At 44.4% G+C, this 9169-nt stretch overlaps 1 non-coding gene and 1 pseudogene across 1 annotated transcript; both read right to left on the bottom strand.

Annotated features, from left to right (window-relative positions):
- Window positions 1-225: 225 nt before the first annotated feature.
- On the bottom strand, window positions 226-3559 carry LOC121497935 (annotated as a pseudogene).
- Window positions 3560-8723: 5164 nt separating this feature from the next.
- On the bottom strand, window positions 8724-8830 carry LOC121498280. The gene has a single exon (XR_005989677.1). It is a non-coding gene; the product is annotated as a U6 spliceosomal RNA (small nuclear RNA).
- Between the last annotated feature and the right edge of the window lie 339 nt (window positions 8831-9169).

Raw genomic sequence — 9169 nt, 5'->3', positions numbered from 1 at the left:
GTGACTATCATAAATAAATTAATTAATTAAAAAAAATAAAAATAAAAAAAACTAAATAGTTCAAAGAATTTTTCATCCTCCCCCTTACTCCCATAATAAAAGGTAGTGCTGGGTTCTGACACCCAGATTTGGTTTTTATCCTGGCCATTTACAAAGGATTTCCCCATCTGACTTGCATCATTAGGGTTATGGATAAAAGTTCATTCACTTTGAAGAGAGGTGTGTCTACTCCTTCCTCCTCTTCTTGCCTTCATGCTCATGTTCCTTGGGGCAGCTGCTATCTGAGGGTCTTTTACAGCCACTGTGCTGTTTGGCCTCTTCCAACAACTTGTCCAAACCAAAAGGATCTTCCTCAAACTGAACTGGTCCTTCTCGGCCTCTTTGCCTATGGTCTGAACTAGATAACTCCTTATTGGAACAAATCTGTTGGTCTTTATTCTGGCTTCTAGGTCATCACCATACATGTCCTTGTCCAGATTTTTACTGGGCCTGTAAATATTCTGGGCCATATCTTTACCACCTCTCCAGGCTTGATCATAAATGTCGTAAATTTCATCTTCTCCACCTGCAAAACCACTGTCCATACCCTTGGACTGGTTGAAGAGCCTTGGTCATACTGAACTTCATTGGACATCCGCGGATTGGACACACCACAAGCGATGACTTCACTGATATCTCAATTTTCATTTATCTGTAGTTTTGACCTCTTATCAGGAATTGCCCTGGAAAGATTCTGGTCGTGCTGTCTCTCTTTTCACCTGTCATGCCGGATTTCTTCCTTCTCACGTGCCTCCCCATCCTCTTTTTCCACATAGGTTTTATTTATTTTATTTTATTTTTTTTAAATAAATTAATTTTTATTGGTGTTCAATTTACCAACATACAGAAAAACACCCAGTGCTCATCCCGTCAAGTGTCCCCCTCAGTGCCCGTCACCCATTACCCCCCACCGCCCGCCCTCCTCCCCTTCCACCACCCCTAGTTCGTTTCCCAGAGTTAGGAGTCTTTTTTTTTTTTTAATTTTTTATTTATTTATGATAGTCACAGAGAGAGAGAGAGAGGCAGAGACACAGGCGGAGGGAGAAGCAGGCTCCATGCACCGGGAGCCTGATGTGGGATTCGATCCCGGGTCTCCAGGATCGCGCCCTGGGCCAAAGGCAGGCGCCAAACCGCTGCGCCACCCAGGGATCCCAGAGTTAGGAGTCTTTATGTTCTGTCTCCCTTCCTGATATTTCCCACACATTTCTTCTCCCTTCCCTTATATTCCCTTTCACTATTATTTATATTCCCCAAATGAATGAGAACATACACTGTCCTTCTCCAATTGACTTACTTCACTCAGCATAATACCCTCCAGTTCCATCCACGTCGAAGCAAATGGTGGGTATTTGTCGTTTCTAATGGCTGAGTAATATTCCATTGTATACATAAACCACATCTTTATCCATTCATCTTTCGATGGACACCGAGGCTCCTTCCACAGTTTGGCTATTGTGGACATTGCTGCTAGAAACATCAGGGTGCAGGTGTCCTGGCGTTTCATTGCATCTGAGTCTTTGGGGTAAATCCCCAACAGTGCAACTGCTGGGTCGTAGGGTGGGTCTATTTTTAACTCTTTGAGGAACCTCCACACAGTTTTCCAGAGTGGCTGCACCAGGTCACATTCCCACCAACAGTGTAAGAGGGTTCCCCTTTCTCCGCATCCTCTCCAACATTTGTTGTTTCCTGCCTTGTTAATTTTCCCCATTCTCACTGGTGTGAGGTGGTATCTCATTGTGGTTTTGATTTGTATTTCCCTGATGGCAAGTGATGCAGAGCATTTTCTCATGTGCATGTTGGCCATGTCCATGTCTTCCTCTGTGAGATTTCTCTTCATGTCTTTTGCCCATTTCATGATTGGATTGTTTGTTTCTTTGCTGTTGAGTGTAATAAGTTCTTTATAGATTTTGGAAACTAGCCCTTTATCTGATATGTCATTTGCAAATATCTTCTCCCATTCTGTAGGTTCTCTTTTAGTTTTGTTGACTGTATCCTTTGCTGTGCAAAAGCTTCTTATCTTGATGAAGTTCCAATAGTTCATTTTTGCTTTTGTTTCTTTTGCCTTTGTGGATGTATCTTGCAAGAAATTACTGTGGCCAAGTTCAAAAAGGGTGTTGCCTGTGTTCTCCTCTAGGATTTTGATGGAATCTTGTCTCACATTTAGATCTCTCGTCCATTTTGAGTTTATCTTTGTGTATGGTGAAAGAGAGTGGTCCAGTTTCATTCTTCTGCATGTGGATGTCCAATTTTCCCAGCACCATTTATTGAAGAGACTCTTTCTTCCAATGGATAGTCTTTCCACATGGGTTTTTTTTTTTTAATTTTTATTTATTTATGATAGTCACAGAGAGAGAGAGAGAGAGAGAGGCAGAGACACAGGCAGAGGGAGAAGCAGGCTCCATGCGCCGGGAGCCCGACGTGGGATTCGATCCCAGGTCTCCAGGATCACGCCCTGGGCCAAAGGCAGGCGCCAAAACGCTGCGCCACCCAGGGATCCCTCCACAAAGGTTTTAATCCCAGCTCTTCTCTCTCTAGCTTTCTGGACCATTTCTCTAAGTTTCCCTTCATGTTTCTCCTTTTCTTTTTGTGCTGTCTTTCTCTCTACTTGAGCACGCATTTCTACAGCTTCACGAGCCTTCCGATCAGCAATATAGAGGGCTTCGGCCAGCTTAGCAAAGTTCTCATTGATGTGAACTGTCTGCAGGCCTCTTCCATCAGCAGCCAGACATTTGTCTAATGGAATTGTATACCCCTTTACATTTTTCCAATTTGAAATACAAGGAGGAATCTTCCACTCTTGTTGCTCCTTCACAGTCATCTTTCGGCTAGGAGAATGCATGGCAGGTGCAGGAGGAGAAGGTGGTCCTCGGGGAATTTTCTTATTCATCTTGAACCTTGGAGGCTCCATTGGATCTTTCTGCATTTCCACCATCCGAGTAACTCTCTGTTTAGCTCCAGAGTTGAAAGCCCCTCCTTGCTGAGATGGTGTGTATCAAATATACTGAGCAGGAGCCAGTATATCAGCAGCTCAAACTGGCATGGCTGCAGCAACCTTCTGTGATACAGATTTTTCTAAGGCTACTCTTGTCTTTTCTGTTATCTCTTTAATGACTTCTTCATCAGGTCTTTGCAGATCTGGATCATCTGCATTCATGACTTCCTTGGGAACCAGGTCAGTACACTTGCTATAAATGACCTTGTCTTTTGACTGTCCTTGCTGAGCAATTGCATCATATTTAATTTTTCCTTCAGCATCCTCCTGAATGGCTAGTGCATTTGACATTTTTTTTCTTTCATCGCATATCCAGTGGATACTGGGCCTCATGGATCTCTGGAAAAGCATCTCCATTTTGGATGCTAATTGAGGTATCCAGCCTTTCCTATATCCATATTGGGGAAGTTATATTCAGGACAAGACCAGTGAAGTCTGTCTTGATCTCTGGGATCTTGCTTTTTCTTCAGCCTTAAGCTGGTCCTGAGATAGCCAAGTTGGTGCAGGTAAAAAGCTGGTGAGCGCCATCTTCTTCTGCTTAAGCTTCAACACTTTAGAGACAGTGTTTGAGACACCAGCCTGCTGTCTTCCCGGTGTCGGCCACACGGAAATCCTTTCTCGGAAATCCTTTCTCGTTTCACCACCACTTGTATCTTTGCCTTTGGATTTTGTCAGTGGAGAGTGGCTGAACTTGATCTGTCTGGGTCCCCTGGAGCCAGGTGCTCTTGCACCCCTGCACCTTGCTTAAAATAAAAGGAAACTAAAACTTGGGGGATCCCTGGGTGGCTCAGTTGTTTAGTGCCTGCCTTCGGCCCAGGGCATGATCCTAGAGTCCCGGAATCGAGTCCCACATCAGGCTCCTTGCATGGAGCCTGCTTCTCCCTGTGCCTCTGATTCACTCTCTCTCTGTCTCTCGTAAATAAATAAATAAAATCTTTTAAAAAAATAAAAAATAAAATAAAAATAAAGGGCACTTGAAGATCCAGGCACTCCTAAAATAGGGATGCCTGGGTGGCTCAGTGGTTGAGCGTCTGCCTTTGGCTCAGGGCGTGATCCCAGAGTCCCAGGATCGAGTCCCATGTTGGGCTCCCTGCATAGAGCCTGCTTCTCCCTCTGCCTATGTTTCTGCCTCTCTGTGTCTCTCATGAATAAATAAATAAAAATCGTTTAAAAATATATAAATAAAGTGATTGTGTTGTGGCGGCACCTGGGTGGCTCAGCCTGTAAAGTGTCTGACTCTTGGTTTCAGCTCAGGTCATGATCTCAGGGTTGTGATATCAAGCCCCATGTTGGACTCTGTGCTCAATGGGGAGTCTGCTTGGAATTCTCTCCCTCTCCCACTACAACCCCCCCCCCCCCCCCCCAGACCTCGTGCCTAAATAAAGTAATTGTGTTCAGGACACCTGCCTGGGTCGGTACAGAGCTTGCATCTCTTGATCTCAGAGTGGTGAGTTGGAGCTCCACGTTGGGTATAGAGATTACCCAAATAATCTTTAAAAAAAAGTGATTGTCTTCATTTTGATCTTGTTTACTTGCTCATTGAGGTCTTCCTTCAATTGTCAGTTCTGCAAGAGTAGGAATCCTACTGCCTTTTTCATTGTTATGTTCCTGACATCCAGAACAGGGCCTTAGCACCTAGTAGATGCTTAAGAAATACTTGCTACATAATGATTGTGCATCAGTTTGAATAAGGGTTACTATTTTAGCTCCAGATGTGTTGTCAAAAGTAGATTCTTTTTCTGAGATGAGAGAGGCTTGTAATCTAGGCAGACTCACAAAGTATCTATAAAGCACAGGCAGATTTTTAAATCATTTTTCCAAGACTAGGAAGAAAGGGGAAATCACCCAGCCAAAAAGGGGAAGTGGAGGGTTGGAATGTCTCACCACTGAGGAAGAGGAGGATGAGTGGAGTCAGGGCTGCCCTGCCCATGAAGTACATTCATGTGAACGATGAAGACAGTATACTGACACTTCTCCTTGCCAGCACTATGCATCAGCATGTGTATGATCACATTCTAGGGTTGAGTCCCCTCTGACATCTATAGTGTGAACTCATATACTCAGGAGTTATTCACTGGCAAGCATAGTGGAGGGAGGAGACGAGATCTTCAGTGAACCATGTTAATATGAACCCCATTGGCTTTAATGTAATCATGTAGGAGCTGCTAGAGGGAACCTTTTTATTTTTTAAGGAATGTGATTTTTTTTTTTTGAAATGTATTTGAGACAGAGAGTGAGCACACACACAAGGGGCACACTCCCTGCTGAGGAGGGAGCCCTAAGAGGGCTCGATCTCACAACCCTGAGATCGTGACCTGATCTGAAACCAAGGGGTGGTCACTTTACCAACTGGGCCACCAGGCATCCCCAGAGACAACCTTTTGAAACGTATCCTTACTATAGAATAATTCAGTATAACAAAGGATTACCTAATATAATGGTATCTTATCCACTTGGAATAAACCTATCAGTACACCAGCCCCCAGCCACACATATTCTTTCTGGGTGTAGAGGCCACTTTTTGTCAACAGGATTGAACGATGGGATGTAGGAAGGGCCCACAGTGACCCCTTGCCTGAATACAGAAAGACCCATCAGAGGACCCACCTCAAAACATCCATGGGCCCTAAATGACTGATAGATGGGCTACCAACAACCAGGCACTTACCAAAAGAGGCAACATCCTGTCGGCACCACACCTCCTCACCTTTCCTCTTTAAAAACAGCCCCCACCCACTGTCTCAGGTGTAGGGTCTCTTCTCTGCTCCCTTGTAGGGGTATTTAGCTAGCTCCTTTGTTCTGCCTCAGGTGAATTCATTCACCTCCTAGCTACAGGCTGACACCTGATGGGAGTTGCCCAGCATTTGGGCCGGGGCTAGGGTGAAAGACCACCCCAGGTGGTGAGTGTGACGGTCACCTTCTCAGTAAGAATGTTCCTTCTCTCTCTCCCCATCCACTATCTAGACTGTCTGCTGATTGGATCTGGCAATGATCCATTGACTAGAGATTGACCCTCAAATTTCAGGAGAGTGAAGGATAGTGTGCACCCTTTTTTTTTGCACCCTTTTTAAAAGATTTATTTATATATATTTATTTTTTTAGATTTTAGTTATTTATTCATGAGAGAGAGACACACACACACACAGAGGCAGAGATACAGGCAGAGGAGAATCAGGCTCCATGCAGGGAGCCTGACGTGGGACTCCATCCCGGGACTCCAGAATCCTGCCCTGGGCCGAAGGCAGGCGCTTAACTGCTGAGCCATCCAGGGATCCCCAAGATTTATTTATTTGAAAGAGCATGTGCAAGAGTGGGGGTGGGGGCTGAGGGAGAAGAGAGAATCTCAGGCAGACTCTAGACTGAGCACAGAGCCCAACGTGGGGCTTGATCCCATGACCATGAGATCATGACCTGAGCCCAAACCAAGAGTCAGATGCTTAACCGACTGAGCCACCCAGGTGCCCCCAGTGTGCACTCTTGCTGTGGGAGCAAGTGGCACCAGGATCAGGAATCTTAAAATGGAGACCTCCCTTTCTGTGCATAATCTTCCCTCAGGGATGCCATATTAAATTACTACAAACTGAGTGTCTTAAAACAATAAACTTAATCATTCACAGTTCTGGAGTCTGAAAGTCCAAAATGAGGCTACCTGCATAGCATGAGCCCCCAGAAGTTTCTGAGGAAGGCTTCTACCTGGCCTTTTACATCATCTGGTGTCCCCCGACATTCCTTGGCTCTCCATCTTTCCTCTGTATATGTCTCTATATGGCTTCTCCTCTTATATGACACTGGTCCTTGGGGTTAGGGCCCACCCTAATCCAGTATTATATCTGGAAGGATCATATTCCTTTTTTTAAAAGATTTTATATATTCATTTGAGAGAGAGAACGAGAGCAAGGGGAAGGGCAGGGTAGAGGCAGAAGCAGACTCTCCCTTCCACCCCCAACAGGGAGCCTGATTCAGGGCTCCATCCCAGAACCCTGATATCACAACCTGAGCCGAAGGCAGACACTTAACCTACTGAGTCAATCAGGCCAGGAACCCCTGGAAAGATCTTATTTCTAAATAAAGTCACATTCTGAGATTTGGGATGGGAGGGGCATGAATTTTGGGAGGACACTGTCCAACCCATTAGACTATTTATAATCATGTATTTGGTGTGTTGCTGTTCACACTCTTGCTCTAATTGGTTATTAGCAAGTTAGCAAGCCCTAATGTGTGGATCCTTAATATGATTACGGTACATACTGGCACTTGCCACCTCACCATTGGACTATAGGTTTTACGCTAGTATTTTGACACTGTTAGGATGTGAGCTGGCCTTCAGTGGGTTGCAAGCAGCATTTAATAGCTGATATCAATAAGAAGCTGTGACAAGGGTGCCTATCTGGCTCAGCTGGTGGAGCATGCAACTGGTGGTCTTGAGGTCATGAATTCAAGCCCCATGTTGAGAGGAGACTTTATTTTAAAAAATAAGAAGCTGTGTCCAGAACTGAGATATAATTTACAAACATACTTGCTCTACAGTTCACACCCTGTTATGCATATGCTTTACAACAGACCTGAATTAGTACCAGAATCATAACAAATAAGCATATTCCTTAAGTTTTTGATAATGTTGCAGTGTATCCTATCACCAGAGTCATATCAAGACTCCCATAAAATGTCCATGGCACAGAGTCTTGCCAAGCAGGAAGACAGAGACATAGCTCCATCCATTGCATCTTTTTTTAGATTAAAAAAAAATGTTTTGTTTTGTTTTTAAGTAAGCTCCACGCCTAGTGCAGAGCCCAGTTCAGAACTTGAACTCACAACCCTGAGATCATGACCTGAGCTGAGATCAAAGGTCAGATGCTTAACCTACTGAGCTACCCAGGTACCTCTTTTTTTTTTTTTTTTTAAGTAATCTCTACACCCAGTGTGGGACTCAAACTCACAACCCTGAGATCAAGAGCCACATGCTCTACTGACTGAGCCAACCAAGTGCCCCTGTAGGAATATATTGGCTGTTTGAATAGCTCTAGGGTGTCAAGATAGTTGGTTATTATGTAATTTAGACCTGTTATTTTGCCAGAACACTGTTCCATTTTCTATTTATTTCACCCGGGCCTATGTTTAGGTGTTTCCTTAGTAACCCATTAAACTTTTTTACCATTCCTGCTGCTGTAGGATTATGAGGCATCAGATTTTCTTCTTCTGGCCTAGACCCATGCACTTACTGTAAAGTTTGTTTCCTAGTTTGATTCTGTGACTAGGGAGGTTCCATAGATACTAGTGTCTGTATGTGTGGCATCGTGGCTGTAGCATCTAGGTAACCCCCAGCCCTGAGAAGTACCCACTACAGCCATTTCTGTTCTCCTGGTGACCCAGTCCTGGCTTCAGCATATCCTATCTACCAGATTATCTTCTGCTAGCTCTTTGAATTGTGTGCCCCGGGATCCCTGGGTGGCGCAGCGTTGGCCCAGGGCGCGATCCTGGAGCCCCGGGATCGAATCCCATGTCAGGCTCCCGGTGCATGGAGCCTGCTTCTCCCTCTGCCTATGTCTCTGCCTCTCTCTCTCACTGTGTGCCTATCATAAATAAATTAAAAAAATAATAATGAATTGTGTGCCCCTTTATCCTTTAAAATTTTTTTTTAAATTTAAATTCAATTTGCCAACATATAGTATAACACCCAGTGCTCATCCCATCCAAAAATATGGAACGCGTCATGAATTTGTGTGTCATCCTTGTGTAGGAGCCATGCTAATCTTCCCTGTATCATTCCAATTTTAGTATATGTGCTGCTGAAGCAAGCACGTATGCCCTTTTTTCTATCATCAACTGACACAGGAAAGGCTGGCAGATTTGACAATGTTTTAGCATGTGCGGTTTTAGGACTACCTCTCTCCCTTCATCCTTTAATTGACAAATTTGTGCCCAACTGTCCATCTGTTTGGGGAACCCATCTAGCTACAGTGTTGTCAATTAACCATTTTCGATGTTATACTTCTAGTTAATTTATCTTTTTTTAAAAAAAGGATTTTTATTTATTCATTCATGAGACACACAGATAGAGAGGCAGAGACACAGGCAGAGGGAGAAGCAGGCTCCCTGCAGGGAGCCTGACATGGGCCTGGATCCTGGGACTCCAGAATC

Source organism: Vulpes lagopus, chromosome 8 (genome assembly GCF_018345385.1).
Source record: "Vulpes lagopus strain Blue_001 chromosome 8, ASM1834538v1, whole genome shotgun sequence".
Classification (NCBI taxonomy): domain Eukaryota; kingdom Metazoa; phylum Chordata; class Mammalia; order Carnivora; family Canidae; genus Vulpes; species Vulpes lagopus.
Note: the sequence above shows the minus strand (reverse complement) of the source record. Positions and strands in the feature narration are given on the sequence as shown.